Source organism: Mastomys coucha, unplaced genomic scaffold (genome assembly GCF_008632895.1).
Source record: "Mastomys coucha isolate ucsf_1 unplaced genomic scaffold, UCSF_Mcou_1 pScaffold20, whole genome shotgun sequence".
Taxonomy (NCBI): domain Eukaryota; kingdom Metazoa; phylum Chordata; class Mammalia; order Rodentia; family Muridae; genus Mastomys; species Mastomys coucha.
The window spans coordinates 7,043,848-7,071,371 of record NW_022196903.1 but is presented as its reverse complement, the minus strand read 5'-3'; the positions used below and the strand labels follow the sequence as shown (position 1 = coordinate 7,071,371).

At 37.2% G+C, this 27,524-nt stretch overlaps 1 long non-coding RNA gene across 1 annotated transcript in view; it reads right to left on the bottom strand.

Moving 5' to 3' along the window:
* LOC116097993 overlaps positions 1-15,163 on the bottom strand; it is a 77,458-nt gene extending 62,295 nt beyond the window's left edge. The window contains exon 1 of the long non-coding RNA XR_004121645.1: positions 15,108-15,163. This is a non-coding gene — a long non-coding RNA (uncharacterized LOC116097993). The remainder of the gene's footprint in view (positions 1-15,107) is intronic.
* Between the last annotated feature and the right edge of the window lie 12,361 nt (positions 15,164-27,524).

Genomic DNA, 27,524 nt, shown 5'->3' with positions numbered 1-27,524 from the left:
TTTGGTATCTTGAGGCATGCATTCCTATACCAAGGATGCTAGATTGTCAGCAATAGCTTGCTTTCTCTATTCAGGTTTCATTATGTTCAATGTGTTGTATAAGTGCTGGTGGTTTGCTGTGAGTTTGTGGAGAGCAACCTATAGTCCCGGTAAAATTATAAACATATGTAAAAAAAAATCTAACAAAATCACCAAACAATAGGGAGAAAGAGCCACAACTTGACCTCTTTTTTTTTTCACTAAATAAAAGTTTCCACCCCCAGGATTACATTACAGCTATTTCAGTGTTAGACACAGGGGCAATAGCCAGTGTTGTATTGGTTAGAATTACTCCCAAGATATTTTATATTGCTTGAGGCTATTGTAAAATGTGTGTTGTTTCCATGATTTCATTATTAATCCATTTGTCATTTGTATATATGAGGACTGGTGATTCTTACAAATTAATTTTATATAAAGCTACATTATTAACAATATTTATGAGATTTAGGTGTTCCCAGGTGGAGATTTTTGTAGATGTTATATAAGCTATCATGTCATTTAGAAATAAAGATACTTTGATTTCTTCCTTTCCAATTTACATCCCCAGAATCTTCTTTAGTTGTCTTATTGCTCTAGTTCAGACTTTAAGTATTGTTTTGAATAGGTACGAAGAAAGTGCGCTATGTTGTCTTCTGATTTTTGTAGACTCGCTTTGAGTTTCTTTCCTTTTAAGTTTATATTGGCTATAGGCTTGTCTTTATTATATTTAGGTTTTTTCCCCTTTTATCTCTAATTGCTTTAGCAAGTTTTGTCTCTACAGTGTTGGGAATGTTGATGTTTGCAGCTCCTGAAACATCTCTGTGAGTTGTAAAGAAGTATTTCAACTAGAAAGATGCAAAATATTCTGTAATTGAAAACTTGAGGTATGGTGGAGAGTATAATCATGCAGAAGGGCAAAATCTATAATTTTCTTTTTTTAAATCACTCATGTGACTCTTCTTAACTTTTAAAGTATAAATTTTCTGATATTGTGAATAAAGTTGGTTATTGCATGAGACTTTAGTGTGACTCATTATTGGCTCTACTTTTCCAGATCCCACCACCTGTAAACTGGTGGTAATTGGCATCTGGAACAGAGACCTAAAGACCTGTATTAGAGAACTTACAACAGGAGGAGAGTGAAAAATGGGGCAGAATCCAAGGAAGGTTATGTAGTTGTATGGGACAGGGTTAGAGAGAATATTGGAAAGTCACTCAAAGAAAGACCAAAGTGTAGATACTTCATTCCTTCTTAAAAGGGGGAATAAAATACCCATGAAAAGAGTTGTAGAGACAAACTATGGAGCAGAGACTAAAGGAAGGACAATTCAGAGACTGCTCCACCTGGGAATCCTTCCCATATTCAGTCATCAAATCTAGATACTATTGAGGATGCCAGCAAGTGCTGGATGACAGAAGCCTGATATAGCTGTCTCCTGAGAGGCTCTGACAGTACCTGACTAATGCAGAAGTAGAGGCTCAGAGCTATCCATTGGATTGAGTACAGGGTCCCAAATGAAGGAGCTAGAGAAAGGACTAAAGGAGCTGAAGGGTTTGCAGCCCCTTAGGAGGAACAACAATATGAAATAACTAGTGCCCTCAGAGCTCCCAGGGACTAAAACTACAACCAAAGACTGCACATGGGGGGACTCATGGCTCCAGCAGCATGTGTATAGCAGAGGATGGCCAAGTTGGTCATCAATGGAAGGAGAGGACCTTGACCCTATGAATGTTCTGTACCCCAGTGTAGGTAAATGCCAGGGCCAGTAAACAGGATGAAGTGGGATGTTGAGCAGGCGGAGGGGGGAGGGAACAGGGGATTGTTTTAGTTTTTTATTTTATTTTATTTTTGGAAGGGAACCTGGGAAAGGAAATATTATAAATAAAGAAAAGGTCTAATTAAAACAAAAAGAAAAAAAGTAAAAAGATTCCTGTTCAATTTTGGCTTCTTGGGCATTAACTTGTACTGTTATTAACATAATTAAGGAAGAAGGATATTAACGATGAAGAAGAGATGAATAATTCTTTTAATGACTGTAAACTCGATGAGCCACCCTTAAATTTGGCAAAAGAGGAAAAAATATTTTCTTCATCAGGCAAAATCAAAAGGATTAACAGCACTGGCAGCTACACTGGTGATGATTACTCAGCTTCCTTGCTGGGGCTTCCGTAAGTATGTATCCTCCATTGCCTGAATATGACCCTGGAGCATGGCGTGAAGAATTGGATAACCAATTTAAGCTTGAATTATCTCCATTTCTCGATAGTGATTTATGAAAGATTATGAAAAAAACTAACTTACAACTAGGAAAGCTAGACTGTGGCAGAGAAAAAGAATTTGTTTCTCAATTTCTTCTGAGTCTGAGCTGAGCTTAGTATTTGCAATGTGCTACCTAATCTATTTAAAACTCTTGAAGGAGAGAGGGCTTTGAATAGTCCTCACATATTGCAGCTATTTGAATCCAGATTTAAAAGAGTACTTGTGTATCATGTGGATCCTTCCCTGCCTTTAAACTTATTTTTTTCCCACTAAATTGTCCTGAAGATATTATAGCACAAGAAATTAAACCTATGGTATAGATTTATTTATACCATAAGAGCCATAACATGCTAAGTATTTACCATATTCTTCTTGCTCAATTAGTAAGTCAGAGGAGGATTTCATCTGAAAATTATATAGGTTTGATCCCTGTTATATGCTATTACCCTTAACTAACAATCAACTTTTAAGAGCATTATAGAACTTCAGAATTTTCAAGTTTCATTTGCAGATTACTATTGAAAGACAGGAGATCATTACCCAGCTGTTAAACTATGGAATTTTCTCTAAGGAACTAAATTTTGAATATAAAAATCCAATCTTCTTTTGAGCCATATGCATATCCTTATTTTATTGACTCCTCCAGTACAAATAGGGTTTATAGTGCAGATATTCATCAATCTATTAACACTTCTTTTTCTTCAGTATAACTGTTGTAACTGGCTCTTACATCTACAGCTAAATCATAAACCTTTAAATATCATTTCAGATTCTGCTTATGTCATAGGATTATTTTCAACAAGAAAGTCATACCCATGCACATTGTAACTTTTCTGTATTTACTGCAGAAGAAAATAAGCAAGCTGATGCATTAATCTCCAATATTTTTAGTATTCCAGAAAAATATTAAGGGTTATGTGCCTGTCATAGTAGATGGATCCACTGAAACATTATGGATTCCTCTTTCCTTTCTCTGCCCTGGGAATTATGAACAATAGCAAAGAATGAAGAGACAGTGAAAGTCACTAGAAAAATAGCATACTACAGCTATAGGGCAAAGGGCTAGGATTAAGGATTAAAGTTAGGGTTAGAGTTAGGGCTAGGTTCTGTCTTATCATCAGAAATCAAGTCTGCCCAGATGTAGCTAAGTTGAGTTCCTATGCACTAAGAAAGAAGTTATTCTACAAAACACAGAGAGGCTTTGTCACTATAAATTGGAAGGGTACAGCTACTAGTATCTTTACTAATGACTCTGTTTTATTATTTGATCTTGGGACCATAACAGAGTCATTCATTCTTATGAAAACAAAACCGTATCTTTATATTTTTCCTTGAAGTTTGAATTTCCATTGAATATACATTTGCATAGGATATAACATTTGTTATGATTTTTCTGAGAGTGTGATGCCTGTGTGTTGCCTGTTGGGAAATTTTCTTTGAACCTGAAAATGTGGCCACTGAGTATTCTATATAATATGTACTTCCTAGTATTGGGAGCTGACACAGGAATGAAGGTAGGCTATGAATTTGAAGTGTGTTACAGGATGGTGGAGAAAAGAGTATTCAAACAGGATCTGCTTATTTTGCCCCTGTGGAATGGGGGTAGTGACAATTAAGAGAGATTAAACCAGAAGGAGATTAACTCATCAGCTTGCTTATTTCCTTCTTCAATAAATATGAGCTGTGGATTGGTTCCAGAGGAACCCAAGGAGAGGGCATGATTTACAGACATCCTATCTGCTTCATGAGAAGGTGTGGTCTATGGGTTTGCAGGAGCTACCTGTTGGAATTGATGGCTGTGATATAGTAATGTGTGAATAGGGAGATTAGGAGCAGAAGGTCTATGGGATCCAGAGGAGTTGGAGGGCAGAACAGGAAGAGAGGCTGCAAGAGGTATTCTATTGCAGATATAGATATGAGACTGGAGGATTGGGTTTGGAGGAGAAGAGGAGGTGATGAAGGTCTTCATTTAGCTAACCTGTTTTCTGGACTGTTCAGCTGGGGTATTCATAGGTAACATCTGCTGGTGTTAGAGGCTGGGATGCTAGGATGGGTTGGGGAAAAATGTTCAAGGAGATTTTTGTGATTTACTTGGAATGGGGTCAGAGAGAAAAAAGACTACAGCATGTGTTCTGCTACAGATTTGAGGATAAGATTAAGAAGATTGAGACTTTAGGACTACAAGGAGACGTGAAGATCTGCTGTCATCCAATCTACCCACCCTCCTGGGCAGAGTATCATTTGTGTTAGTAGTGGGTGTCTATGATAAAGCAAGGAGTGGAAGGAGAGAGGGAGAAAGGGAGAGAGGAAAAGAGAGAGGCAGGGAGAGAGGGAGGAGGAAAGAATCAGTTGGATTTACTGTAGATTAGGATAGGAGGGATTAGGGATAACTGCAGCAGATGCAGGGGAGTGGTGGTGATGGCGGGAAGTCATGTGATGGGAGACTGGGAAGAGATAGGAAGCTATGATTGTGATGTTAAAATGAATAAATTAAAGGAAAATATTTTAAAAGGAAAATCTGGAAATATTGACTATAAAAACATATTTTAAGAAGTATCTTATGATTTGGGAATTCAGTCTCATAGTTAGCACATAATGTGATATAATATAGACATTCATTGATCTAGTCACTGTGTCTCATATCAGTGGTTTTTCCATAGTGCATTAGATACATCTCAAAGTTTTATGTTGAACATGGAACAACTAACCACACAGTTTACATAAAAATGCAAGCTGGTATAATACATATAATATGTATGTGGATATCAGAAAAGTGTAAGTTCATTTGGGGTTTAAGAAGGTAGTGTAAAAGTCACATCTAAATAAACTTTCCTTAGGTCTTTGAAATAGAAAATATAAAAAATATATTTACCAGATGAATCACTAGCTTTCTGCCACCTGACAGACTCAGGTATGGGTAAAAATCTGAGACAGACAAGGGTTCTGCTAACCCAGCACCAAGTTGAGAGTGATGTAGTCTTCTGTGTTACTTTTCTGTTAGATAAAGGCAGTCAAGAAGGGGTGGATTTTTACATGAGAGATGGAGCTTTGAAAAATGAGTAGGTGGCATATGGTTGTAGTAGAAGATAAGTATTATGCTCTGGGATGTTGCTGAATTTAAAAGTTCATGGTGATAGTTTTTGTCACCATGGAACCCACCTGCCTAACATGATGCTGTAACATCTTTGAGTGTGACTCCTTGTGACAACCAAGATCTAAGGGTGGAGCTAGGAGTGTTAAACTAAAATAGGCATACATGAACTACATTATTGTATAAATATTATGATACTAAATATTGAACTTTGCCTAAGATTTCCACTAAAGTTTCCAAAAATTATTTTGCAATTTTAAAATTAAAATAAAACCTAGCATTTATTGCCTCCTTACCATTTCTATTTTTCTCTACTCTCTCAGATTCACACCTCATTTTTCTTTATAATTGGTACTTACTTATTGGGAAATGCATAAATGTATGCCTACAATATGCTGAGTCTGTTCAGTGATGCTTGCATGTATATATTTTCAGCTCTGAATGCTAGGGCTCACTCTCCCTTTCGTTAATGTTTAGTTCCCTATAGCTCTTTGTCCAGGGGTGAGACTCTATAAGGTTTTCCCCATCTATATTAGCATGTCCAATGGTAATGTTCTTGTTAGGTTTTACTTAGGAATTGGCAATTATGGTTTCATTGAGTAATAAATACTTGCACCGTTGAGATCATCTTGTCCTGGATCTCTTGAAGACTAGTTGTCAACAGGGCACATAATGGCTACTGGATGTGACCCACATGTGAATTATGCCAAAGCCTACTCGGATTGTTTCCTGGTGTGGCCCAGGTATAAGGCCATGTTTTGTGGTCCTGTGTCATCTGAGTTGAGAATATCTCCTGGATTTAAGAGTGGGTATGGTCCACAACTATAGATGTTAAATTTGACCCAGGCTCCTTGGTGGTAAGGATTCTCTAGCTTATTGAGAAGTGATAGTGATTGGCTGGCAGTCATCAGGTTAGAAAGATTTGTTTATGCATGTAAGACTTTTGGTGAACAGGGCCTAGCCTAGAAGAAAACATTAATTTGCAGTCACAGTGAGGTCATATGTTCTCTAACCATTCTTGAAAGTCATGACATGTTGTTTATTCATTAAGGAGAGTCTTTTGAAGTGGAAATTTCTGGGTTCTTTGGAGACTTATGTTGTATTTTTCTGGAAAATTTCTTATGATGTTTTTGTTGAAGTAGATATGTAGGAGGATGTTTTGCTGAGAAGAGGCACAAGTTGTATTTCTGGAGTCTGTGAGAAAAAGGGCATATGATATTTTTCTAGAGCAGATGTTGAGAGAACATATGATATTTGCAAAGACTTGAAATAGAACCCAACAGAGTATATGATGCTGTCTTGTATTGGTTTGCCTTGATACTCTTTGATGATCATTGTTTGCTGAGACTTTGTAGAGAGAAAAATACCAAAGAACTTCTGGTGGTATTGCAGTAACTTCTTTTGACTTCTGCAGACTTGGTTCAATTGTGAGAACCTTGAGATTTCTTATGGACATAACTGCCATTGCTAATTTGTGAAAGATGTTAGCAAGTGGATAGAGACACCACCATTGATTCATGTGAATTTAACTGCTGATATACTAATGGTGCAGAATGGATTTGCCCCAAAGAATTATTTCTAAATAGGTCCATATACTGCTTTGCCCTATTAACATTTTCTTTACACTAACTCTGGTAAGTGGTGGGCTAGAAAAGATGTTAAAACATTTAACTATACTTCTTAAAGTAGTTCTTGAAAATACAAGCCTACAGGTTGCTTCCAGTCTGTCTAGGCCTGTGCTCTGAGCAGACTATTGAAACAAATTTTGAAGCCAGTCCCATAATACCCAGAGGAAACGCTACTCTCAGGCACTCTAACATGCCCAGGATCAGAGGATCAGAGGTGAGGAGGACCTAGCATTTGTTACAACACTGAGAGTAACTGGGACTAGCTGGACACAGGCATGCAAGAACTCCACAAGCCCAGTGGCACTGGTTAATTCCAGTCTGTCTAGGCTAGTCCCCTGGGTTTGTGCACAAACTCCACAGCTAATACCATAACACCCAGAGGAAACTCTAACTCTGAGGTGCTCTAAAGGTCTGAGGATCACAGGATCACAGAATCACAGGATCACAGAGACAGCTAGACTCTGAGGAGTTCTGACACAACCAGGATCACAGGAGGGACAGGCTCCAGTTAAGTTTAGGCAGGGAAGGTAGCACTAGAGATAACCAGATGGCAGGAGGCAAGCATAAGAACATAAGCAACAGAAACCAAGGTTATACTGGCATCATCAGAATTCTCCCACCAGAGCAAGTCCTGGACACACTATCACACCATAAAAAGTAAGACTCAGATCTAAAATCACTTCTCATGATGATGATATAGGACTTTAAGAAGGACATAAATAATTCCCTCAAAGAAATACAGGAGAACACAGGTAAACAGCTAGAAGCCCTTAAATAAGAAATGAAAAATCCCTTAAAGAATTATACGAAAACACAACCAAACAGGTGAAGGAGTCAAACAAAACTGTCCAAGATCTAAAAATAGAAATAAAAACAATAAAGAAAACACAAAGGGAGACAACCCTGGAGTTAGTAAACCTAGGAAAGAGATAAGGAGTCATGGAAGCATTAACGGAATACAGGAGAGAGAAGAGAGAATTTCAGGGGCAGAAGACACCAAAGAAAACATTGACACAACAGTCAAAGAAAATGCCAAAAGCAAAAAGCTCCTAACCTAAAACATCCAGGAAATCCAGGACACAATAAGAAGACCAAACCTAAGGATAATAGGTATAGAAAAGAGTGAAGACCCCCAATGTAGTGGACCAGTAAATATCTTCAACAAAATTATAGAAGAAAACTTCCCTAACCTAAAGATAGTGATGCCCATGAACATACAAGAAGCCTACAGTTCTCCAAATAGACTGGGCCAGAAAAAAATTCCTCCAATCACATAATAATCAAAACACCAAATACACTAAACAAAGAAAACTTTAAAAGCAGTAAGGGAAAAAGGTCAAGTAATATATAAAGGCAGGCCTATCAAAAATACGCCAGACTTCTCACCAGAAACTATGAAAGCTAGAAGATCCTGGGCAGATGTCATACAGACCCCACAAGAATACAAATGCCAGCCCTGGCTATTATACCTAGCAAAACTCTCAATTACCATAGATGTAGAAAACAAGATATTCTATGACAAAACCAAATTTATACTATATCTTTCAACAAATCCAGCCCTACAAAGGATAATAGACGGAAAACACCAACATAAGGAGCAAAACTACACCCTAGAAGAAGCAAGTAAGTAATCTTTCAACACACTCACACAAACCTAATTCCACCTCTTACAACAAAAACAATAGGAAGTAATGATTACTTTTTCTTAATGTCTCTTAATATGAAAATTAATATTATGAACATATCCTAATCAATTGAAATTCAAAAACATGAGCAATTAGAAATTTGTTGGCTATCATTCAGTGGTCTCTCTAAGTTGGTAATTGGAGAAATAGGTCTAATATCATACAATTCATATACACTTTCTGCTTGTTTGTACATGACAGTGTCTTGCTGTGTACCACATAATGGTCTTGAAACCATGCTTCTCCTATCTCAGCCTCTCTATTAGTAGGATTGTTTATTTCATGTTTTTACACTATTCTATGGTATTCAGAGCAGCTTACATATTTCAAAATTATGTATACAACAGAAAGAAACATAGAAAATTAACTTGGAGGGATGGCCTGTAAGAGAACAACTGTGAGACTGAATGCTTTGCTTGATGTTTGTAACTATTGTATCAAATTTGAAGAAGAAAGTTATTCTTTTTCTGACATGAATGCTTTTCAAAATCATCACAGCCAATGAACAATATTCTTACCCTCACCTAATGTCTGTGCCACCCTCTAAGCTGAACCATTTTTTCATTGAAACAGTTGGTGAATGAGTTCATGGATAGATCATCTTAATACACACACCATTTCTTAAAAGAATGTAATCCATTCTCTGTGGGCTGAGAATGAAGACAATCACTCCAGTAAAATAGCTTTGACCATAGCAGGAAATCTGTATCCAAAAATTGTACCTAAAATTTATTCCATTGCACAGCAGAACTGTCAACTCTTAGCTTAGCTACGATGGAGGTAAAATCCTTTTGTGATGTGATGGTCATTCAAGTACAGCCTTATTACAATGAACTTCAACATCTAAAATTGCTCTTAGTTTGGGCTTGTACCACATTAAGAGCCAATATTTTAAGCTCTACTAAAAACAGAACAAACAAAAAGACTTTATCTATTTATGTTCATTAAAAAAAATACTAGTAGTGATGTGTTATTTTAAAATATACAATTAATATGTTTGGAGATATTTCAAATTTATATTGAGAAAAATGTAGGTATTTTCAGTATTGTTGCAGACAAGTATCTATATAAGACTGTTCAATTGATTCTTGTTTTATATCAAACAATTTTTATAATACTAATTTTTATTGTTACAATATTTTATAAATTTTAATAAATATGACAAAATAAAAAAAGGAAAGGTATTACAGGTATTGAAGGGAGGTTTCTGGGAGGATTTGGGGTACAAAAGGGAAACAAGAATGTGATGTAATTCTATTTACTTAAAATATGTTTTTAAATATTAACAAATTCAGATAAATTGAAATCATGTATATTTTCTCATCATAATAAAATAAAACAAATCAAGAAAAAAAAAACAAGCCAACAGTCCTTGTCCCATTTAAGAGCGTGTTGTATTATTTTGGGTCACTTGCTTTGAATATAGCAGTAGGTCAAATAAAGACAAGGTGTGGTTCATATACCCTTGAATTTTACCTTGTCCCAGAACCAATATTGATGTTAAAGAATTTGCCCTTATGTCACTCATGAGATGTGTACCATTGCTGTTTAAGGTGGGTCCAGCCTTCTTAACAGGTTTAGTGTTGACTTAACTCTCAACTGGCATCACCTATTGCTGGATATCTTGAAATCCAGATAGTTCCTGTGCACAGGGTGCAGCGCATATTCTCTTCTTGCAAAAGTCAACCCAGGTTGATGGTCTCACGTGTCCCAGACAGCATGAAAAACATGTCTTGGTATGTCTTGGGTTAATTTAATGAACAGAGGTTCCAAATGTATCTTTTTGTAGTCTTACATTGGATTCATTAAGGTTCCCCAATATATATTGATAATAGTTTGATGGTCAATTATCAGCTGAAAAATGCTTGCTTTTTATAGTAGGTTCTTGCTTGGAAAAAAAAATTTGAAGTCAAGAAAAATACAAGTGCAGGTTAACTTGTTATGCATGATCTCTGGAAGTCCATACTCTGGAAGATCTGGGCACAGAGAAGTTCTAGGTGGGATGCACACACTCTTAATTCCAGAGTGTTATTTTATTTTCTGTGTGACCCAGTACACTTAAAAAACAACGAAGCTGGTGTGATACACCTGATATGTAAGTGCTGCCCATGTTAGAAGAATAACAAGTGCAGCCCACAAACCATAGTTGTACCACAAGGAACTTCAGGATATCATTGATGGTACATCATGGCCCATGATCTTATCTCAGTCAGTACATGAATGGTTGTGGGAGAGACTAAACTTCTTAGTGAATATGGAATGGCCTGGCTCTTAAATAAGACTGGTTTATTCAGCAAAATAAATTGACCTGAAGATAATATCTAGCATCACTACAGATCAGAGTCATGGGTATATCCATTTCCTCTGCTAAATAAGCTTAGCAAATAAGTTCATTCTCTTTAAGATGTGACTTCTTTGTGGTGTGAGTGTGTCCTGGGTTGGAAGGAACAATCCACACACCCTTGAAGATAATATAGGCCCAAGCTGCTTGTGATCCTTTGATATCTGTTTTTTGCCTTTGCCATCACCAAGTTCCCCTTTTCAGAGGACATATCTTTTTCTGATTAACTGGCATCTGGACAAGTTATACTTGGTTAATAGGCTGTGACCTGAGGTACATTTGTGAAATGGTTGTTGCTAAGAAAAAAAAAAAAAGACAAAAGAAAAAAGAAAAAAAATCAATTGAAGTCAAGTACTTGGCTCTGACAATTACAGGATGCAGTATAAAACTATTTACGCTATATCTACATTGATAGGTTATTAGGTGAGCCCTAGTTTCATTATGATGATAGTGCCATCCTTGCTCCCATGTGTTGGTGATGTTCTCTTGGTTGAATGAAATACATGTGCATGTTATCCATATATTTGAATCTAAGGATGTCAGCTTATATTAATTCATATAGGAAATATTGTGGATGTGTCCAAGATTATCAATGAACAAACTAGTATATGTCTGTATTGATGCCTTGGTTTGTTTAAATATCAACTGGAATTAAGGCCTTCTCAGAATGCCTGATGGTTTATAATCTAGCCATAAATTTGTTTCACTTTAAGTGTAGTCTCAGCTAATTTCACTTTAGTGTTGCAGCCCAGACTTCTTCAGGAGTCAGGAACTGACCCAGGCCCATTTTATTTCTCTGTTTGATGCAGACATATTTTATTTCATAAATTTACATAGAAAAAAATGCCTTCACTTTTGGGGCCAAGAAATCTTCAGTGTCAAAAACAGGTCCAGGCCTATAGCTTTTCCTTGTGAAACCAGGTATCATCAGGGTCAGGGACTGGCCCAGTCACATGCATTTTCTTGGTTTGGCCCAGTCCTAGTTCATTTCAGGGATTTGATCAGGCTGACAACATCAGGTTTTTCTTTGGGCCTGGGCTTCTTCGGGTACAAGATGGGGCCCAGACACACATCTCTATTCTTGGACACATGACCAAGGCAACTCTTATAGTGGACAACATGTAATCGGAGCTTGCTTATAGATTCTGAGGTTCAGGCAATTTTCATCATGGTGGAAAGCAAGGCAGTGTCCAGGCCAGCATGGCACTGTAGGAACTGAGACTGGCTATCAGGAAGCTAGAAGGAGGGTTTGAAAGCTAAAGCCCTACAGTGACACACTTCCTCCAACAAGGCAGCACCCACTCCAAAAGAATACACATCCTAATAGTGCCACTCTTTGGGCCAAGCATATTGAAACTAGCACACTGACTTACCTGAAAGGAATCAGCACCTACTGTCTCCTGGCTGTAAATCATAGCCCATTATAATGGACTCTGCTGCCCTAAGAGGTAGGGCACACCTGTAACCATGACTTTAGCTCTAGATGTGAGGTCACAAAGCCCAGGCTTAGAGTCTGAAAAAGATCAAAGGTTGCCTAGACACACAGGCACCATTTGGATTAGTTCGTATGAGGAGTACTTGAAGGCTTTCTCTTAGGGTCGTTCATGGGAAGACTCACTTCTACTTCTCCTCTTGTAGGGAACTTCATTCTTTCCTAGGTCCATGTGAGTTGGGATGAGTTATGCTCAGGCCCAATGTACAAAGTTCAAACATTGGCCTATTGTGGTTCAGTTTAAGAGCAAGTTTCTCTTGTCATGAGCATTAGATTGGGCCACATGAAGGATTTGGTTATAGAGCAGATTGACAAATTTAGCATCTAACTTGTCCCTTAACCACCATTAAATGCAGCTTAAAGTAGGATTGCCCAGAAAGTAGGATGACATAATGTTTCCCTATCTGACACCTGAGGATGTCACTCACTGCAGAAGAGCACATGCACAAAACGGAGCTTCATTCTGTTTCACTTTGGAAACTGGAGTCCTTGGACAGCTGCTGACATGTTCACACACACACATACACAAACACACACAGAGGTACACATAGTCATACACAAATGTATTAACACATGTTTTATAATTAGTTTAAGTGTGAAAGATAGATGAAGAGTTTGACATGCCTGTGGCCAGACTACTATCTAAGAGCCAAATATAATTTTTTCTAGGAAAACCTTCTCGTGGACTCTAGAGAAGTCCACGAGAAGGTTTAGTAAAGCACTCGTATCTACGTTGTGTAGAATGTACTACCTGAGGGGATCACTTAGGTGGATGGTGTGAAGAGTCAACCATTAGCCTTCTGTAGGCTCAGACCTTGAGTTTTAGATGGGGTATAGACTTGACAGTTTCTTCCAGAGACCTTTCTCCATGGCACGTGTAGTTTCTTCTCCCTCAGTTTCTCTATGGCATGCCCCTACGCAGACATCCTTGTGTTCACTACTGTTTGACTTCTTCCCAGATCTCTTATTGTGTTACATGAGGAATACCTCACACACTTCCTTGAACTCCAGTCACCAGTATTCTGGTCTTTGCTCCTGTTCTTACATGCAAACCTGTATACCTGAGGGCACAGGCATTTACAGATATATAACCAGATGATATGCACTAAATAACATACAATTTAAATTTAATATTGGGTTAGATAGAGTGCTGGGATTCTTTTTCCACTTTAGTCCATACTTTCAGTCATGCTGGGGACAATACATGGCTATAGAAGGTGAGATTACTGCTGTGAATAAACAAAGTCCCCTTATAACCTCAGAGACTGCTCTCTGTGAAACGTCTACTTTCCAAGGACACTGTGGTCCTCCATAGCTGACAGTTGTCCCTGCTTTTAGGCCCAAATGCAGAGCTTCATTCTGTATCTGGATTCTTTTTAGGTGGTACAGACTGCGTATGATCATACTGTGGCCTCATTCTTTGGTGAGTTGTGGTTATCATTTTCCTGAGTACTTGGCTAATTATTATCACACATCCTGCTGATACTGCAACTGTTCTTATGGCTATAGCACAGGTCCTGCTAAAGGTCACTTCAAGGACCACACTGTGCCTCCTCACCCTTATAAGCTCCACCTTCCAGTATAACACACTGAAATTAAATTAGACAATCATCTTAAAAATCCATTTCCCTGACCACACAGCCCAAACTTCCCTGAATACCTGCACTTTCTACTGAATCACAGTCTATTCTAGTAGACATTGTATTCCCTCCTGTCAAGTCCATAGCCTTTACCATGGCCATGAGCTATTCTATGATGTAAAAGAGGCCTGATCCCACTTTTGTCCATCTTTTTCATATGTACCTGTGTGTATAGCATAAGGAATGACCATACTTTCCTGCTTTGTGGTGAGCACACAGTCCCAGAAAATAGGCTATACATGTAGTAAAGGCATCATCTTATTAACAAAATTTGAACTTAAAATTAGACATGACATCATTAAATATCATCTATAGATACTTTCCCACATATGGATATGGACCTGCAGACAGGACCACACACATGAGCAGCAACACACATACAAATGAAAATACACATATAGTATAAGTACAAGGACAATGTGTTGTCTTGATATTTCCTGGTAGTGATGTTTATGCTCACATTGTGGCAGTTACATGAGAACAAATAAAAAAATTACTACTTCCAGGAAATTAAGGTCTCAGGTAAACTCAGATATCAGTAACATGTATGTATTGTCTTCTTTTTCTGCATAAGTGATGAATGTTAGTAAAATGTATGCATGCAAACAGCAATGCTTCATCTTTTGTTACCTAGGCAGGAGGCTAGAGGCTGGAGTCCTGGCCTAGCTATTTATGTATTACTTTATTCAAAGGCCTTTTTCCCTGGTGAGTGGAAGGATTCCTCTCCCTTAGTTCTTGGGTGGCTACTCTCACTACTATGAGTCTTCTGACTTTTGCTGTTTCTAGCTCTTCTGACGATGAGCTTTCCCCACTCAGGGGCACTTCAAGTACCTCCCTATGTTTTAGTCTTGTCATTTAATGCCCCCAGGAAGAGTTGTTTCAAACTGAGTGAGTCATTCACATGATGAATTCCAGATACTGTTAACTCCAGAACACAGCACAAACTTACCCAGGCATGTGGGCTTGTTGTAACTCCCTTCACTCTTTGCTGGACTCTGAATTGACCTCAGGCTAAGAACACTGCTGTTACTAGGGCAGAGATGTATTCTGTGAGGTCACAGAAGTCTTACCTCACTTCATTCTCAGTGTCACCAGGGGCATCCAGGTCTCAGCTATCTCCCAGCATGGTCCATTCTTGTCCTCTGACAATCTATGTGTAAGCATCCTTGGAAGCAGTTAGCTTGGGGGAAACAGAGGTGCTTCTCAGAAACCCTTCCCTGGGAATCATATACACACATCTCTGGTCAGCTTTCCATCTTCCTATAGTGAGCTTCAGCCTTGAGAGAAGAAACAAGAAGTCAAGGCTGCATCCTCAGCTCAAATGGCTGAACCTCACTCTCTGCTTTTCCATCTCAGATTCTCTACAGCCATCATGGTTCATTGCTGTCACTCAAGCTGCAGGGTATTGCCTACTGCTCCTCATATCTGTCTCCAAAACTAAATATAGCTTGTTTCCTAACCTGACCTCTGAGCACTTAATTTTTTAACTTGAGGTGGATTGTGCTTTATTAGGCGAATACTTGCCTGGAATGCCCATGGCCCTGGGTTTTAGGTGAGCACTACAAACAACAACAATAACAAATAGATGAATAATGAATAAATATGTGCAGCATGGATGAATTACAATAGATGGTGTTATAGGCAAAGCCCAGCTTGTGAGGTGCAGAGGCTTCTGGGACATTTGTTTTTACTTGAACCAACTTCTGTCAATCTGACACCAAAATAACAGTGCTAGTGATCATGGTGTTCATAAATATGCAAGGTCTCCTGTCCTCATGTGCTGACAGGATATACACTGGTGGCTAGTTATGTTAGCCCTGCTCTGAAAAGGAACTTTTGGTCAAGTTAATGCTTTACTTATGTTGGAGTTGTAATCTAACTACTGTTTTTTCGCTGTGTTTCTCATAAAGGGGTGGTGGATGTGAAACATCTCATAATCAAATCTGGGATTTCTGAACATTCATGTTCATGGGGAAAATGTGAATTCTCTGTGCTGACTCGGGGTGTTATAAGGCTCAGCTATTAATTGTGAAAAGCTTGAAAACATTTGGCTGTATTACTCTGGCTCTCTCCTTGGTGACAAAAAGTCCAGCTTCTGGCATGAGGATGTTTTAAGGGAGTAACACTGCTGTGTGTTTGTTCAGATAGCCATAATTCTGATATGTGACATGAGTCGTGAGCTTGAGGACCCTGTGGAAAGTCAAAAGTGCCTTTAGAAGGACAGGCTTTTATGCCATTGCCCTACCCTGAGACTGTCCATGTCTTATCTACCCCATAGACTCATTGTGCCTCTTGCTGTCTACTGTAGACACATGCATTATATGTGGCAATATTTAGGCACAAACAGACAAATATCCTTAGTTAGCATGAAAAATTGACCCCTCTAACCAAAGCATGACCCTTCTTTGGGAAGAAAGGACGTCTGGCCAAACCCTATTAAAAGTATGGAAGTATATTTTAAAGTGGAATTAATTTTAAAGTCACATGTTCTAGCATCAAATTATATACTGGTGTGTTAATTTTATGTTGAAACTCACAATTATATATGGTTTGGGTTAAATGCCACCCCTTTGAGTTTTCTTCATAGTCTGAACATTTGCACCACTTTTCAGCTAGTTTATTCTCCCTCAGTATCTCTAGCCTCAGGTCTTTGACAGTAGGAATAGTGTGAGCCTGTCTTCCTACTGAATTCAGGTGGGATTAAGATCTTTTACTATACTCTCCCATCTCAGAAAGAACCCAATTTATGTTTGGGAAAGTTTATTTTCTAGAGGAGGTTTTGCTACCCTGTATGCCTGCCTCAATACAGATGAAAGAAGCAGCATGGTAGGTAGAATGGTGAGCAGGAATAAGAGAAAGTACAATATAAGCAAGAGGTTAATGATATCGATATTATAACATGCTTGGCAGATGCTGAAAGCCTAGACTCTATCTAGTTTTATAACTGAAGTTTCATATGGCTAAGAACTTTCCAACTCTGACTGTTTCATGTTGTTCCTCATTCACCATCTGACAGGTCCGTTGTTTTTCCCATTTGTGCCAACCTCTGACACACTGGCTTTGTTTCCTATGGGTCTTAGTAGTGTGATTGCTAGATCTCCAGGATACTATGAATGTTTCAAGATGAGGTTCCATGCTGTTTTCCATAAGATCAGGTGCCTAGTCTTGCTTGGCCATGGGGAAAACAGTGTGACATGGTTCCTGTCACTGGAACAAAGCCAGCAGGTCATGACCTCCATGAATGTTGATGGTTCCTGTGGGCATAAGACCTGTTTGTATAATAGCATACGTATTTTCCTGATCCTCCTTCTAAGAAGTCCTCTCTGTAAGTGTTAATGGCTCCATGATAATCAGGAACACAGCAGAACTCTGGGAGGCTAGGGTGTGGTTAATATTTCAGCAAAGTGGTAAATGCTGAGATGTTCAGGATACCCTTTAAGGCTATGAGAAGGAACTCTGAAAACAGGCCATATGAGTTGTATAAGGAGCATCACAGACCGAAAAGAACAGCGTATTATTCAATGTTTTCTTGCTTTCAACAGTCCATGGCAGCTCCTATAAAGGAAAATATTTAGTTGTGCCTGGTTCACAAGATTTCACAGGTTTGGTTGATTGTCATCATGGCAAAAAGCATGGTGGCATGCTGGCAGATATGGTGCTGGAGAGGTAACTGAGCGTTCTACATCCAGATCTCCAGTCATCTTGAAGAGAGTTATATTGGGCCTCATTTATTTAAAACCCCAAAGTCCACCGATGATGTCATACTTTCCCTAACAAAGCCATGTCAATGTTTAATAAGTCCATACCTCTTAATCACTATCAAGGAGTGCCACTTCCAATAACCAATCATCAGATCATATGAGCCTATGGGGGTCATTTCTGTTCAAACCACCACAAAGGGTGTGACTCCTTGTGGTGTAGTATGTTTCAGTTGGTAGATCCATACATACGAATATATGGGGGGCTCAAATAAGAGTCAATATATTCTTTTCTTCTTTTTTTATTCTTTTAAAAAATGAGGGCAGAGCCGGGCAGTGGTGGCACTCGCCTTTAACCCCAGCACTTGGGAGGCAGAGGCAGGCAGATTTCTGAGTTCAAAGCCAGTCTAGTCTACAGAGTAAGTTCCAGGACAGTTAGGGCTACACAGAGAAACCCTGTTTCAGAAAAAAAAAAAGATAAAAATGAGGAAAGAAAGCTAGGAGTTAGAAAAGTGAGAAGGGAATTTGGAAGAAATTAGGTAGAGAATTATTGGTAAATATGATCCAAATACATGGTTTTTGATTATCATATAAATAATAAAATATTTTTACTTTTTAAAAAATTATCCCTTTTACCAAATAAGATTCTTTTCTCAAACAATATAATATAATATAGTATAATATAATATAATATAATATAATATAATATAATGTAATATAATATAATATTTTCATCTTTCTCTACCCTGTTCCCATCTCCTTTCCCACTCTGATTCATTCTTTCTCTCATTAAAAAAGAACAGACTTGTAAAAAATAACAAAACAATACAAGAAAATAAAATGAAAGATAAAACAAAGACCATCATATAAAAGTGGAGCAAGAGAAGTTGTCAAAAAAGTAAAATCCTGAAGAGAAGGCACAAGGATTCGGGACCCACTCATTCACATTCCTGAATAGGAATCATCCCATCAATGTACTAAACTAAAATCTGGAGTAAATATGCCAGAAAACTGGTGTAGACATGTGTAGGCCCTGTGATTGCTGCTTCAGCCTCTGTGAGTTCATATGAGATTTGCACAATTGTTTTAGAAGTCCTTTTTCTTCTGGTGCCCGCTATCCTCTCTGTATCCTCTGTTCTTTCTGCCTCCACTTCTGCAGGATTCCCTGAGCTCTGAGGGTCTCCCCCCAGAGATTTGATTGAGACATCTCCTTTAGAGGTGAGTGTTCCAAGGTCTCTAACTCTGTCTGATATCTGGTAGTGGGTCTCAATTTATTCCAATCTGCTGCAGATGAAGCCTTTCTGAATGGTAGCTGGGAAATGCACCGAACTGTGAGTATAGGAGAATATCATTAGGACTTATTTTGTTTCTTTCCTCTGCACTAGATTTTCGTACTGCCACTCAAATACTCTTCTATTCTAGCTGTCCTTCTTCTCATTCCATATCTCAATCTCTTCTCACTTCCCTTCCATCCTGATATTTCCTTTCTCACCCACCTTGGATCTATCGCACTAAAATTTATTCTGAAATTGCCCTGGGTTTCTCCCTAATTCGGTGTTGGCTTTAGGCTTTCTGGAAACTGCCTGGAATGTTGAATTATGTTCCATTTATTCCTAATCACTTCTAGGACTGAATGGGGGTTATATTTTGTTAAACACATTTTCTCCATCTAATACATTAATCACTTGGATTAGATTGCATTTATCAATTTATATATCTTTGTTGAATCATCCCTGTATCTCTAGAATGAAAGGTTCTTAACCATGGAAATTGATCTTTTTGATATGTTCTTGAATTTGGTTTGAGTTATTTTTTCGAGAATTTTCTGCATGTATGTTAATATAAGAAATTGTTATCTAATTCTTTTGCTTAATTGTATCTTTAGGTTATCTAGGTACCAGGGTAACTATGACCTTGTAAAGAAATTTGGAAAGTCTTCCTCTACTTTTACTTTGTAGAATTTTTGAGAATTATTGCTATTAAGTCCTCATTGAAAGTTTGGGTTCTGCATTAAAATCATCTGACCCTGGAAGTTTTTTGCTTGGTAGACTTTTTTTTTTTAACTACAGTTTCTATTTCAATGGAATTATAAATCTGTTTAAATTGCTTATATAATCTTCATTTAACTTTGGCAAGGGGTAGGTTTTGAGAAAACTATAAATTTCTTTTAGATTTTCCTATTTATTAGAGTAAAGGTTCTTATGATTCACTGAATGTCCTTGATGTTTATTGTTATGACCTTTTTCAATTCTCATTTTTTTAACTTGAATACTGTTTCTCTGAATTTTAGTTTATGTGGTTAGGGGCTTGTCAAATTTACTCATTTTTGTCAAAAAAACTTTCATTCATTGTTTGTATTTGTTTGTTTGATTATTTTATTTTATTAAGCTTAGCCCTGTGTTTAAATATTTTTCCTGAGTTTAGGTATGATTTTTTCTTTTTGTCCTAGAAATATCAGGTTTACAGTTAATTTACCAGTATGAGAGCAAAACAGTTTATATATGTAGTCTCTTAGTTTTATCAGTTTGTCTTTTAGAACCATATTCATTGTGTATCATAAGTTTGGCTATGTTGCATATTCATTTTTATACAGTTTGTAATTTCTTTTTAATTTTTGTCTTGACTGATTTTTTTTCACTTAGTATAGACTTACTCAGTTTCCATGAATTTGTAAACTTTCTTCTGTTTTTCTGTTTGATACCTAGCTTTAATACTTGGCAGAACAATAGAAATCAGGGCATTTTGTGTTCAAATATGTTGTGAAATGTTTGAGAAAATGTAGAGGAATTTTAGTCCAACAATACAGCTTTGAATGATCACATTCACAGATATTTTCCACCAGAATTCAAACACAATAATTACCCGATGATCTGGTTGGTATACAGATATTCCCTCAGCACATTCTGATGCCTAATAAAGAAGGAAAGGCTAGCTGCTAGAAGGAAGCAGCCATCTTTGAAATGTTTAATTGAGGGACAAACAAAATGATAAATCAGAGAGAGATTTGACAGAATAAGTCAAAGACAGGATATACCCAACTCACACAAAAAGAGCACAGGAGAGAGAGATATTTAATAGCATCAAGAGGGAGAAGGAGTATGTATATAGCAGGTTGGTCTCAACTGTTTATGAAGTCAGTTTCAGAGAGACAAACAAGACACAGGAGGAGACAGAAAGGGCTAACGAATGAGCCAGAAGATTAGAACATACTGCCAAAGTTACTATGATGCAGTTCATTGAGATGCCAAGAAAAGTTTGATTGAATCTTTCAGCTTGGTAAATTAGAATGTATGGAGGCTAGAAGCTTCTAGGCCTAGGGCTAGGGATAGTTACAACAAAAGAAAAAACACTGGGCTCAGGCTAAGACCTGCATTAAGCACACCTTGGGTATAGCTCGCCTCTCATCACTTCATCTGATACAATAAAGATGTGTGTGTGTGACATATTCTGTAAATAATCTGTTAGGGTCTTTTCTTTTATAATCTCATTTAGCTCCAGAATTTTTCAGGTTAGTTTTTGTCTAGATCACCTCTCTATTCATAAGAACAGGGCATTGAATATTCCACTCTCAGTGTTTGAGGGTTAATATGTGATTTGTTAAGTAGTAATGTTTCTTTTGTGAACTTGGTATTTTTGTGTTTAGTTCGTTTATGTTAAAAATTACAGAGTCTTTTTACAGGAGTTTTCCTTTGATGAACATTTAGTGTTGTTCCCTATATCTTCTGATTAGTTTTGATTTGAAGTCTATTTTGTTAAATATTAAAATGGATATGAGAGCTTGATTCTTATTTCCAGTTGCTTGGAATATCTTTTTTCCACACTTTAACATCTATCATTGGGGTTAAGATTCATCCATTTGTGTAGTTTATATCTTTTTATTAGAGAATTGAAAAATTGGTATTGAGGGACATAGTTTAACAGTGTTTATTGATTCCTGTTATTTTGTTGTTGTTGGTGGTGGTAGTGGTGGTATTGGTGACAATGACAGTAGTGACAGTGTTTAGGATGGTGTATGTCTCCTCTTTTGAATTGTTATTCTGGGATTATATATTTATTTTGTTTTGTTGAGTGTGGTCTTTGGATTGATATTTTCCCAGTTTCCCCTCCACAAAACCCCTATCCAGAACCCCCTCCCCCTGATTCTATGAGGGTGCTCCCCTACCTATACATTCCCAACTTACCTCCCTGGGATTCCCCTATGCTGGGGCATCAAGTCTTCACAGGACCAAGGGCCTCTTCTCTCATTGATGCCAGAGAAGGCCATCCTGTTTTACACATGCAGCTGGAGCCATGGGTCGCTCCATGTGTATTCTTTGGTTGGTGGTTTAGCCCCTGGGAACTCTGAGGAGTCTTGTTGGTTGATATTGTTTAAATTTGATTTTATTACAGAATATTCTATTTTTTTCACATATTTTGTTTAAAGATTTTACTGGGTATAATATTCTGGGATGGCATTTATGATATTTTAGACTTTGTAGAAAATGCCTTCTGCTTTGTTTGTTTTGTTTTTGTTTTTGTTTTATTTTTTAAGTCTCCTTGAAAAAGTCTGTTGCAATTCTAATAGGTGTGTGATGTATGTTACTTGATCTTTTTCCATTGTAGCTTTCAATAGTCTTTCTTTGTCTGTGCATTTTGTGTTTTGCTTACTTTAGGTTGAATGTCCAGTCTGTTTGGTATTCTGTACTCTTTTTGCACAGAATGGCTATCTCCTCTTTTAGTATAAAGAAATTGTTTTTACTGTCCAAGATTTCCTGAATATTTCATTCTAGTACTATTTTACATTTACCATTTTCTTTGACTGAGGTATTCATTTCTTCTATCACATCTTTATTGCCTGAGATTGCATGTTTTATCTCTTGAATTCTTTTGTGAAGGTTTGCCTCTGAGTTTCCTGTTGTGTAAATTTTTATTTCCATATTTCCCTCAGTTTTGATTTTCTTTATTGATTCTTCTACACTTTCAAGTCCTGAACTGATTCATTCACTTGATCCCACTTCTTGCTTCTGTTTTCAGGTGATTCTTTAAGGGATTTATTTGTTTCTTCTTTATGAACCTCTATCATATTCATAAAGATTATTTAAGGTCTATTACTTGTGCTTCAGTTATGTTGCAATACTTAGGTTCTGGTGTGGTAAGATTGCTAGGCTCTGTTACTGTGTTTTTACACTTGTATCAAGGTATCTGTTTCTTGGATGACTGTACTTCTAGGTGTTGATTTTAAGGAAAGCATTAAATCGTGAGTAAATATTTGTTAATATAGCAATAGAATACTTTCTTTTTTAGAGACAGCTACATTCTTTTAAAAAGAATTACAAAACAAATATGGAGTATTTGCCTTTCCATAAATAACAGAATTATATTTTTGACCATTTTAGAACAATTAGAACCTCCATTTTTCAGACCTTTGTGACCAAGCCCACTCAGTTAGTTAACAAGTTCTCCAGCACAGTAGTTTAAAAGGATTAAAAAGAAAGAAGACAGTTAGACAATGTTGTAGCATGACCACAGCCAATTCTGAAGCTGAGGCAGGTTTATTTTTCCCCAATTTGCTTTTATACCATTTTAATTACATGCAAGTATTAAGGGCAGGAAGTACAATGAGGAACAAGCAAGACCATAAACAAAGTCCCATGACCACTCCTGTGATCACTGTTTCTCAGGGCTTGTCAGGATGATCAAGATATCCGAGCCTACTTTCCTGTTCTAGCCGGAAGTCATATTCATGCCTGAATCCTCTTTCTTTGTTCCACCCTAAAATCAGATTCTTGCCTGAACTTCCTTGTTATTCCCTAATGTCAGATTCCTTCCTGAAGCCAATTTCCTTGTCCTTAGCCAATGTCAAATTCCTGCCAAGCAGCCTTCCAAAGGCTCTCAACATCTTGCCCTTTTTTATTTCATAAACAAGACTGTGCCTGTCTTAGGGATTCTGACAAGGATACCTTCCTTACCCATTATGGAATAAGCATTATCAAAAGCAATGCCTTTCTTTGTTAGGTTGGTAAGGCTTGTGCAGACCTTACCCATCCTTGGCTGCCAGCCTGTTAAATTAATAAATCTGTTTGGGGATTCATTTTTAATTTCAAGCCATGTACTTTGGCCTTCAACATGTTGATGTTGTTAAAGGCATGCTTTAACATGATAGCTAAGAATAAAAGTATTTCTAGGACAAAAAGAGCTAGCAATGGTGCAGCCATACATGCCAAGAGGGAAATACTGACCTCAGGCCATGAATAATTTTATTAGCAATATCTGCAGTATCAGAGCTCCATACACCAGCATTCTTTAAATTCATAATCTCAGTATGCAAAGCTAACACATACACTCCACAGAGGTGTTAGAATTATGCCAAAATACACTGCAAGTGTTTTTGAACTTTTTCTCAATTATAGTGGCTATCATTGTAAATTTATAAGTAACACAAATCCACTGGTATTTAGCATGACACTCGATATAGCTTCTTACTCTTAAACTCTGAACCTCTTCTCTAATAATTTGAATAGTATTATAAAGAACATCAGTCCTTTGTTCCAAATGCCTATGTAAATCCTCTTGAATACTCAGAGCATTAGTAACATTTTTTGCTAAATGATTAACAAAAGTAGCTGTCTAAACTTCTTGTGTCAAAGCAATTGGAGCAGAAGTGTTAGCTATCAATGTAATTAAAGCTGCTATACCAGCAATAATGAAGCCCACTATCCTCTTGCTTCCACTCAAAGTCTCACTTACTTCTTCCAGTACATGCAAGCTTTTTTTCAGAATACCAATGTCCTGCAATACTCAGAGGTAATACACCAAAAACTGGTTGATAGACCATCATAACAGATGTCTCAAATTTCAACACATTAACACAATTGGAAAGAGAACAATCAATACAACTTACATTAAATACTGTAGAAGAAATAAAAGTAATTTTAATGTGACCAATTAATAAAAGATTAGGAGACTGAACACATGCACTAAGACTTGTTTGAAATTCAGATCCTGTCCCAAATTTATCTATTGCTAACATATCTTCATAAAGAACTGCAGCTAACTTCCAAATATGTCTCTAAAAATGTTCAGAACCAGCCTTCCAAATGAAGACTGTTATTTCCAATATTGGATTGATTTCTAGACCAGTCTATGATTGACTCATAATAATGGTCATATTAACGGAAAGAGAACAGTCATCATAACTTCTCTTTTTGATTTAGTTTTGAAGGCTGTTTCCATTTTCTATGTTCTCTGTCCCAAAACATCTAAAAGCTTGAAGCAAGGCAGCTTGTCCAATCTGTGATATAGGAAAGCAAAGGTGGGTCAGGAACATATGGCCAAAACAGCTCTCTAGTCACTGTTGTCAGGATACTCAGCAAGGTCACAGGTCAGTATCATTCTTTGTCCCAGCATCAGCATGTTTCACCAATCACTCTGGGCAATAGCATGCTCCCTCAGCATTCTGAGGAAAACAAATATGCCTTCTTCATCATATTAAATATCTGATCAGGATCATTCCAAATGTGAATCATTCCATTTTATCTAGGCATAAGTATGCCTAGTTGTAAGGTGCCATACCCACTCAGAGAGTTTCATGGAATGCAAATTTTAAAAACTTTAAAAGTAAAAAGAACATGATTTAAATAAATTTGTGGTGCAAAGGAATATAACTCCCATTTTTTATTTTAAGATATTGTTTTAAAGTTCCACAATACCTTGTCCTTGAGGATTATATGGAATCTCAATAATATGGGTAATATTAAATTGTCAACAAAACATCTCAAATGCTTTACTGTAATAGCCAGTTCCCTTATCTGTTTTAATCTGATTTGGAACAACCAGTACAGAAAAACAATATAGCCAATGACTAATTACATTTTTAGTTGCTTCTCTGGTTAAAGCAGTTGCAACTAGAAGGCCTGAAAATGTGTCAATCAATAGTCACATGTGCATATTTTAATTTTCTAAAATCAGAAATGTAAATACCATCTATTTGCAATAATTTATTAGGTATTAGTCCTTAAAGTTTAGCACTATTATATGTTACAGGTAGAAATCGAGGACAAGTATTTACAATTTGATGTGCACATTTTCTAAAAATATAAAATTATTGTCTCCAGCTATTACTATTTTGATGATGTGAAGAATGATATTGTTTGACTAACTGTTCTTGTGTAAGCCCTATAAACTTTCTGATCTACAAATCTGCTGTGGCATTGCCCTCACTAAAGGGTCCTGGCAATCCAGTATGAGCTTTTAAATGACCTACAAAATAAGGAACTGTATGTTCTCTTAAATTGAGTTGTATTTGGATAATTGCAAAATTTTTGAATTAGGAATATCTAAAAAAGGGACAGTTTTAAGTAATTGTAAACCATGAGCTATATATTGGCTATAATAGTATAGAAATTAAAGGCTTGATTTTTAAGCATTTCAAAAGCAGCAGCTACAGCACGTTGTTCAATTATTTTTGCTGAAGCAGGGGGAAACTCAAGAGAACCAACATGTGTTCTAATCACATATGCTGCCTTTTCATTAGATGAGCCATCTGTAAATACAGTAAGCACATTTTCTATGGGCTGCATGTGTAAATTTACAGGGAATACCAAAGCATGAATAGAGGCAAATTTTAACAACTTTCAGAGAATGATTATCAATGTTGCTTTAAAAATTTGCACATGCAATAGGCCTAATATCAGTATTTTCAATAACCAATTTAATTGATGTTTAGAATAAGGAATAAATGTTTTATCAGGTTCTTTCCCAAAATATTTCTATGATTCTATCCTACAATTCTGTCTTAACACAGCAGCAGCTTCATAATAGGATGTTAAAACTTTCTTTGGAGACAAAGAAAGATGAATCCACATTAATGGCTCCTTTGCCAAAGAACTGCTGTCAGTGTATGAGTTGTAGCAACAATGCAAGCAGCCAACAATTGATCACAGTCTGAAAGGCTGAAGAATCTTAGAATTTAAAATGAGGGCATTTAATAGAAATGTATGTATAATGTATAATCTTTACCTAAAAGAGGGCAGGGAAAACCTCTGTAAAAAGGTGGAGTAGCTAGTTCCAGGAACTTGGCTAACTCAGAGCCTCAGAGCTCTGGTTCCCGAAACCTGCCCTTCCTGACTGAGGAGGAACTAGGAATGAAGGTCTACTGGTTTATGAGGTTCACCACCCCGTTGACTGGTAGATGAAGATTACATTCTTAGAATAAATATGTTCCCCTCCCTAACTGAATACTTTGGGTTGGGTCTCTCTGAAATTTTCCACTGTTTTTATGTTATGTTTCATTGATAACCCTCTCCCTGCCCCAAGTTTGTGGTTTTTCCCTTTAAATACCCCTCACTTCTTGTGTTCGGGGTTGAACTTCTCTGGCCAGCATGGTCACGAGATCGACCCCAGTACCGGCTTATCCCAAATAAACCTCATGTGATTGCAGCAAGTTCGATCTCTCTCATGAGTTATTGGGTTGGGTGGTCACGTCATCCCGAGACTTGAGTAAGGATCTCCCCAGTTCTGGGGGTCTTTCAAGTCAATATAATATATCTGTTGTTGGCTAACAGCTTCCTCTATTTTTTGCAAAGCACTTCATCCCTCATCAGTTAATTATTGAGGGGAATTAGGATTTGCATCCCCCTTGAGGGTATCAAACAGAGGTTTAAGTTCTTCTATAGTAAGGTTAAAATGAG